The following is a 9,003-nucleotide window of genomic DNA, read 5'->3' as shown; positions in this document are numbered from 1 at the left end:
TGTGTGTCTTGTGTGTCTGCCTGTGTGTGTATCTGTGTGTCCATGTCTGTGTGTGTATGAACAAGGCAAAGCTGACTGCATGCCCTAGCACCTCCTTCAGAGCTCTCATACTCTAGCCTGTTCCTCTGCTACCCTTCAGCAGCCCAGGTCTGGGCACCAGCTGCCAGGCTGTATATGTTGAAGGCAGCCACAGGAAACAGACATCAGGAGGTGAGGACAAGTGTGTGAACGCCAAGCTTTCCTACCTCTGAGAAGCAGAGATCAGTAGAATCATTGGGTTTATGGTGGGGAGGGCAGGAGAGTCCCTCCTCCTCTGCACAGGGCTCATGAGGCTCTTTGCCAAGGCCCAGAACCCAAGTCAAAGAAAAGGAAAGTATAGGCGCTTCATTAGGTTGGTAGAAACATGGGAACCTCCACAGGACAGTGAAATCAAAGAGCTGACCAAAGCAAGAACATGTGGAAGAGGGTATAAAAGCTAGTGGCGATGCGGTCAACATAAGGCGTGTTCATCCAGGCCTGCTGCAGCCCCCGGTACCAGTCTCTGGTGATGAAGCTGCTTCCAGATCAGGAGTAGGAGGGCCCCCTCCCCCACCGGGTCCTCACAGCTTTTCCTGCCGATTGGAAAAGACAGAACAGCGTGTCTACAGCTTCCTCTCCCCGAGTGACTTCCTCTTCAGATAAGCAATGCAGGGGTTGGTCCTGCTTTGACTGACAAGTCTTCAACTCCTTCAGATGTTGTCATTTTGTGTTCCCTCACTAGCTCCGCCACACAGGTGAAGAGACTAAGCCAGACTGGGATCACATCTACCTCTTGCGACCCAAACACCTGATATAACCCATGTTTTAGCTCATGGCTTCAGTGATGTCAGCCGTCATCAGACAGAACAGCCTTCGTCACAGTGACTTGGAAGCAGAGAGGTGAACACAGATAGGGAGACACCCTTGGGGACACACCACCAAGGGCCTGCCTTCTCAAGCCACACCTCACCTCACCCCGTTCACCCCTCGCAGTAAAGACATCTCATGGGGAATCAGTCAAAGGATTATTCATCAGCCAGAGGCTCCTGGATCTAACTATCTGTGGGCACACCTCCACAGACACACCCAGACGTATCCTATATGCTTTTGCATCTCCCTGTGATGTTCTCAACCCAATCAAAGCATTAAGCCTCTTCCTACGCAGTTTCAGGGACAGGGCTTCAACGCAGGCCTTGCACTTGGGACCAGTAACACACAGTCTGCAGCTTAGTGCTTAGCGCTTGTGCACTCGGGTCTGCAAGGCGAGAGAAGGAGCTCCCGTGAGCGTGGGACGGCCTGTTCGGCCATTTTCCCTGAGTTGCCGTTCTGCTTGTGACCACATAAGCCCTCTCAGTTTCCCCAAAGTGACATCAATCTACCTGTGGGCAACCGCTCCGGGAGCCCCTCACCCCCTCCCCGTCGCCCACAAAGAGCTTTGTTTCAGCTTTGCAATTGATCTCTGTTTGGGATGCATTCATATTGTCAGAACGACAACCGCACCGTCAGAAAATTCCTAGCCGTTTAGACTTGTTCGAAGTTGTGTTCTCAGCGACTCCCGTGGCTTTTAAATCATTATCCGCCGACCACTGGAAGGGTTTAATTGACTTCTCAAGCATAGCCCTCCATAAATATCCACTAAGTAGATCCTCTCTGGTGAAGTCTGGTTCTCGCTGACATTGTCATCGTGTGCCACTAGTTCTGGCGCCTCTCACCTGAGCGTGATGGTCCTGCTTACATGGCTGTGATGAGCCTGGAGAGAAGAGGCTGTCCCGCTGTCCTGTCGGGGGCAGCTAGTGTCTACCTGGGCTGCCTGAGTGTTCTTGCTCTCAGATTTGTCTTTTGAGTGTGTCCTGTCTGAATGTGGATTAAAATTCAACTCTTATCTTCAAGGGACTGCCCCACCCCATTTCCATGTGCACTTTTCCTTCTGGGATCATCAGAAGCTCAGCCATGTAGATCTGAGGCCAAAGGTCAGGAGACTCCACCCACCCAGGGTGAGCTCTTACTTGTGGCTCCAGTTCCACCAGTAGGATTTCTCAGGTGTACTAGAACACCTGCTCACTGAATAAGTCCTTCCCTTGAGAGAGAGAGAGACAGAGACAGAGACAGAGAGAGAGAGAGAGAGAGAGAGAATATGCCTGCATGATTATGTGCTTGGATGTGGTGATATTTTGTTTGGGCTGTAACAGATAAAGCTTGCCTGAGGATCAGAGTGTGGAGAGAGCCACTAGTTAGCCATAGAGGCCAGGCAATGGTGGTACACACCTTTAAGTCCAGCACCGAGACAGAGGCAAATGGATCTCTGTGAGTTCAAGGCCACCCTGGGCTACACGAGATTGAATCAGTTTAAAAGAGAAACAGAACCAAGCAGTGGTGGCTCACTCCTTTAAGCCTGGCACTAAGGAGGTGGAGATGGGAAGTGATTATGGCTGGGTGTGGAGAAGATTATAAGGCAGCAGGAGACATGTTTGTGTGTATGTAGACATGCATTTGCATGCACACATGTTGGTATGTTGGAGGTATGAGTGCATGGGCATTTGTGAGTGGGGCCTGTATTTGTGTACATGAACATATATGTGTGAACACATGTGAGTATTGAAGCATGTGTGTACGTGTGTGCACGAGCACATGTGGACATGTATCTGTAAAGCCAGAAGTGTGCTCAAGGCACATGGCACATGTGCATGTGAAAGTGTGTGTGTGTGTTTGTGTGTGTGTGTGTGTGTGTGTATCAGTTGCACCAGTGAGGCCAGCTGCTGCCCAACTAAACCAGGACTGGAACGCTCACATTTCTCAAGAGCAGGCTGACCTTTGGATTCTATTTGGACTTTCTCACACACCATTTGGATAATGATTTTGGCTCTTTTAATAAATGGACAATAAAACCAACGTTGAGGGGCTAAATGAAATGCCTTTGATGATCCGACAATTTACAGCTGTCTCTAAACAGCAGTGATGCCCCGGATGAGAGCTATTTGGGAAAGAGAGCCTCTGTCGAGATGATCTCGAATGATTACGGCGTCTGAGCACCCTGACAATGCCTCTCAACGTCCCTCTAAATGCCTGTGTTATGATTATGGCTCCTGTCATTAGGGTCATTAGCATTGTCTCGTCTGGAGAACCATCCCAAGGGACAGAAGATTGTTAGGAAGAAATTGTTCTATGATGCCTCCCTGAGAATGGGGCCTGACAGCCCAGCAGTGAGAGACAGGGGCTGACTAGAATAGATTTAAATTCCCAGTCTCCTTGGGAGACTGATGCATAGCTCAGGTAGATGTCACTATCCAGACTGAAGTGAGGCCTGGCAGGAGGAAGCAGAGGCCGGTGGTCAGGAAGGCACAGGCCAGCAGGGAGCCTCGGTACTTGGAGCATGCATGGATTTTGGCTCAGGTAAGAATCCCCCAGGGTACTGCTCCACTCTTACTGAACCTGCCAGGCCACAGCCCATCCAGGGAGCCCACAGTTGCAGGGCTTGGATTCTTTCCCATTGCTCTGGCTAAATGCCTGACCAAAGCAGCTCAAGCAAGGAAGGAAGGAGGGGTTTGCAATGGAAGCCCTCGGCACAGCAGTCCGTCCACCATGGCTAGGAAGGTGTGACGGCTGCATCCTGAGGCATCCGGTTATCCTGCATCTGTTGTCCGGAGCCAGCAGTGATTAATGCTGGTGCTCAGCTCGCTTTTCTTTCAGCCCAGGACCCTAGCCCGTGAAACTGCCAACCACATTCAGGGCAGATAATTCCTCCTCAGCTAAACTTCTCTAGAAACACTCTGGCACACATACCAAGAGGTGTACCTCCTAGGTGCCACTAAATCTCATCAGGTTGCCTGCCAAAATGAGCCATCACACCGACATTTGGTCATCGAGTGTTCTACAAAACGCTTGAATAGAAGGCGGCACCGAGTTGGGCTTCACAACATGAGTACAGCCAGTTGCCTGAGCTCAGAAGGTCACTAGATTGGAAGACAGGCATATAGCACATACAGCAGTGGACCTGCCTTGGGTTTCCCTCAGGCTTTGGTAACTGCCTGTGGGTTTCTTGGTCAAGGCAGATGTGCCCTGGGTCTTCTTACACCAGCCCAGCACAGTAGCTGCCCAAGTGACCATGCTGGTTTTGCTCATGAAGATGAGCATGCTTAGACTAAGCTACATACATTTCAGGGCCACCGTTCCAGGTGTGGTAGGGCCTAGGCAGGTCGCTCTATAGCCGAATTTCTAGCACTATCATCTGCTTCCGTGTGCTGAGCCAAGACCTCTCTGCATTGACACGCTGACAGCTGCCTATCAACGAGTTCACCCACAAAACCCATCCCGGGAGTCAGACTCCAGGCGCGAGGCAAAATGGTGCTCCCCCCAGAATGGCTTAGCTGGGAGTGGGGGGACAACAGATTTATTTACTCCCCGGAGCCATGTGCAGTTCCAGGGAGGGTGCCACAGGGGACATGCATGACAAGTCCCCATCAGCACTTGTCTCCCTGTCACCTCCCTGGCAGCCCCAGCTCCCTGACAACCTCATTTGCATATTTAGCCCAACTCCCTCACAACCTCACTTCACTCCAGGGCAGATGCTGCAGCCAGGGAGTCTGAAGCAAACTCCTGGTGCAAATGACAGGCAGGACATAAACAGCCAGGTCCTCACAGTGACCCTGAGGCCTTAAGGATGACAGCAGTGGAGGGCTAGAACAGGGACGTGTGGAGGGTCGCCTCTGCCACTCTCAATGGTCTCCAGACCTCCAGCTTCACTGATCTCATCCTCAGACACAAAAGGGCTTCCAAGTTCTAGCAGACTCGTGCATAGGTAAGCAGCCCTGGGATCCTCTCCTGCCACTGGAGATAGGCTGGCTCTGACTCAGCGCACAAGAGTGCCTGCTACCACACGCAGCTCTGTGCTCTCGGTGCCAAGGCACCCCAGGCTGGCTCCTCAGACGCAAAGATGAGAGAGATCTTTCCTTCTCCCAAACTGACTCCCAAACTGACTCCCAAACTGAACTGAGCACAGTGTTTTGTAAAGAATCTAAGTTATCTGCTTTGTGTGACACGGTGTCATCAGAAAACAGACTGGTGCACTTGGCTTTGGAGGTAACCTTGGAAAGTCATTGCACTGGTAAACAAGGTCACTGGCTCAGGATGGCGCCTCCCCAATGCTTGGCTTCACCCTCTTCCCTGCGTGAGTAAAGGACGCTGGCTAGCAAAGTGATCACTGTTTACACAGTGATTGACTGTCATCAGCACAGGGTCAGGAGCCCAGAGGCCACTCCCTGCCTTCCAGAGCTGGAGGAGAAGATGGCAAGTCCCACAGCACGAAACACACTCAGAACTAAGAAGCCATGGGGCACTGGGAGGGCAGAATGAGGTTTTGAGTTCAACATATTCTCTAATGCACTTTTGGACAGAAAAATTAATATATATCCACAGAGGACTTCTCGGTGTTTATGTTGGAACAGGAGTGCAGCCCTCGGGACTGGCTCAGCTCCTGGTTGACTTTGGAAGACCTGCTCCAGCAAGGTCACTCATTCTGATGCCTGCCATCCATCAAGAACAGAGGAGCTTGGTGACAAAAGTGGGTATCTTAGCATCTGTGTTGTGCCAGCCTGTGCTCTGCACACAGATCAGGCTGTGAGATTCATCTTCGTGGTAAGAGTCCTGGCAAGAAGAGGGCGCTGTCACCACCAGGGTAAGCAGATGGGTAAACTGAGACTTACAGAGGTTTCATGATTGGCCTCAAGTTCCACAGCTACCGAGTGGGCCTCCACCTACCTTCACAGCCCCCACCCTATGGATGTGGTCACCAGTGGCTGTGGAGAAGCTGGTGGGAACCCCAGAGGGCCCAGGACAGAAGGGGGTCCTGAGAAAGTGGCTGAATAGAAATGAGCCTTTCCCTAAAAGATGTCCTCATTCCCACTTCTAACTCCTGTCAATAGACCATGTAAAATGGCAAAAGAGACTTTGAAGACCTCATTACGGACCTTCACACAGGAGAGTCTTTTGGCTTTCCCAAGTGAGCCCAATGCAATACTTGAATCCCCAGGACACATGGGGACCAGTCCTGGAGAGATGGAAAGATGCTATCATGAGAGCCAAAGAGAGGTGGCTTCTGGGAGGTACAGATGGCAAAACCCTTCACACTTTAGTATGGGTGCTATGACAGGTACCACAGCTGCAGACTGCAGACAGTTCTGGAGACTCAGAAGCCCCCTGCTCTAGGCATCAGTGAATCTGCCATCTGGCAAGAAGCCTCTTCCCTGGAGCTAGCATCTTCTTGCTGCATCCTCACATATGAGTGAAGGGTTGCCCCTGGATAAGAGCTTAAATCCCATTAGAAGGACCCCCACAGTTGTGACCTCACTTCCCAACACTCCCACCTTGGGTGTAGGTCTCAGCACATGAATTTTGGGAAGATGCATCCAGACCATTACGTCTTCCCAGAGACGCTGGAAGGATGGAAGCCCTTCCCACTCTTGACAATGCCCAGCAAGACTATTTCAGACTGTTGAGCCCAGAACTGCAAGAACCATGCATCTCTTCCATTTAAAGGATGCAGAATGGAGGCAGCTTGTTTCAGTAGTTGGGAGAAGTTTGAGAGTACAGTGTCAGAGGGATGGAGCATGGGCTAGCCTGAGCTCTTCCTAGATGCAGGCCCACCGAGAGGGGGAATGGGTTTCACTGAAAGTGTCGGCATACCACTGACACCAGATGCGTGAAGGGTGAGATGTGAGGGAGACAAGGGCATGGCGGGGCATCCTGGTAGTTGTGTCCCTATTGATCAGAATGCCCATCTGTGCTGAACCAACCTTGAAGCCGCAGTCAGAGTGTTCCCAAGATCAGAAACCCAGGTCCTGCGGCACTCTCCCTCCTGTGCTAATGAAACATCTGCATCTTCCAAAGACCCGGTCTCATTAAAGCATCTTACACCATGGTTTTGACACCCCTGTGGGCTTTTCTAGAAGATCGTGGGGAGGGAGATAGACCGTCAAAGGAAGATCTGATCCACTACTGTTTGGAAAATGAGTCACCTTCCTCACGAATCCATGCATCTGATAAACATTTACAAAATCTCCTTAAAAGTCCACACCGCCACCACCACCCCCAGGCTGCTAGCCCCCACTTCTTCACTCAGCTTAGATGTGCTGCTTTGCTAGATAAACTCTGTTTAAACTGTCTGTGTTTCTCACCAGCATTTTTTCCCTTTAGAAGACAGAAACACAGAGACACATCCTCTCCCTGGAGCAGCAGGCACAAACTACTAGGAGCTGTAATGACCAGTCTGTCACCTTTTCCAGCGGCCACCCTGATCCAAGCCTGACCAGGAGTATAAGGAGCCCTGCCTTGGACCCCTGGGAGCAGCTCCTGGTAGGAGGTTAACAAGGCAGAAGGCCAGGAACAGGAGGAGAACCTAAGGGGCTTCCTAGAGATGAAGATGTCTCAGACTCAGGATGGAAAGGGAGCACTGGGAGAGCCGGCTGGGGAAGCCCACACTACTGGGGAGGGAACAGGCTCTTGAGGAGAGAGGAGGAAATCGTCCTCGAAAGGTCAAGCGTTTCCTCTCACTTTGTGAGGCCCAAGGTTTTTGATTTCTCGGTGGACGGCTAATTCACTTCCAGGCGGCCTTCTGCGCTTTGAATTCCCACCAAGAGACTTGAGCGGTGATTTCAATTTGTGTTTGCATTAATGTCAGGCTCAGGAGACTTTCCAGTCTAGGCAGTCCATCCAGGAGAGCTAATGTCCCTTGGCTGACATTAGCTTGGTAGACAGGCTACCAAGAACGCGGTAAAAGTTCCGCTGTCTCTAGAGGAGCAAAGAGTCTCTCAGGGTCCACGCTCATTCTAGGGGCACAGGACGGGCTCTTTGGGAGAGTCAAGTCCATTAGAATCTGGAGTCTAATTCTGTTCCTGGGAAGCAGGAGTCTACAGGGACCAGAAAGGAACACTGGTAGAGATGAGGTCTTCAGTACCTGCCCAGAAGTCAAACCCGGAGAAGGGCAAGTGGCAGGAGACAGGAAACCCAAGAGAGGCCTGGGAGGGTTCCAACAAGGTCAGAGCTCTGCTTTATGACTATCTGCTAGGCCCACCTTGTCACTGCAGAAGGGGGCAAGTACATAGCCTGGAAAATCACCTGTGGGAAGCCTGGGTTGACATGCCCTTACGTTGCTGCTTAGCTGACTGCACTTCCCAGGACCCTTGCAGCCAGATACCCAGACTTCAAAGGATAACAGGGCAGATGCCAGCAGACAGAGGAGCATCTCCAGGCTAGTGGTGGTGGTGGCTCCTTTGTCAGGTCTCCTCTGCTTTCCAGCTGGGGTCCATGGTCTCAGCCTCGCCACATTCCTTCAGGAAAGCCATCTTGGAATTGTTCAGCAGCAACAGAGAGCCAATCCAAGGACAGAAGTATAAGCGCCCTGCACTGTCCTTGGCACGCTCAGTACTGTCCTTGGCACACTCACTCTGAGCAGATCCCGGTGCTCTCTTCCCAGCTCCATATTTGTGAATTCACAGAGTTCCCGTGAAGGTGTCAGAGGTCTCCCAGATTTGGGGGCCATATTCTCTGCCATAAAGGCTATACCATGATGGCTGCCCTGCTTGATTGTCAGCTGGGAGTTTGGGGGTAGGGCTAAAAAAGGAAGATAAATGGCTAGGGAGGCAGCCTCATTACCATGTGACATTTAAGGATAATTTATATCCAGTGTCATGCCACTTCTCACTGAGGAAGCCACTCTGTCGGTCCACTCCGTCTCAGCTGCTCCCATGACTGTGTCAAGAGAATGAAAATAGATGGAGGAGCCATCTTGGTTCTCTCCCAATTTTTATCATTGTTTATTGATGCAGGTGAAGAATGCTACACAGTCGATTGCTCACAGGTCCTGACAGGGGTGGAGCCAGGGCTGGGGAGGGGTCCTTACAGGGGTGGAGCAGGGCTGGGGGGGTCCTTACAGGGGTGGAGCCAGGGCTGGGGGGGTCCTGACAGGGGTGGAGCCAGGGCTGGGGGGGTCCT

Source organism: Microtus ochrogaster, unplaced genomic scaffold, assembly GCF_000317375.1.
Source record: "Microtus ochrogaster isolate Prairie Vole_2 unplaced genomic scaffold, MicOch1.0 UNK38, whole genome shotgun sequence".
NCBI lineage: Eukaryota > Metazoa > Chordata > Mammalia > Rodentia > Cricetidae > Microtus > Microtus ochrogaster.
This window is presented reverse-complemented; position numbering follows the sequence as displayed.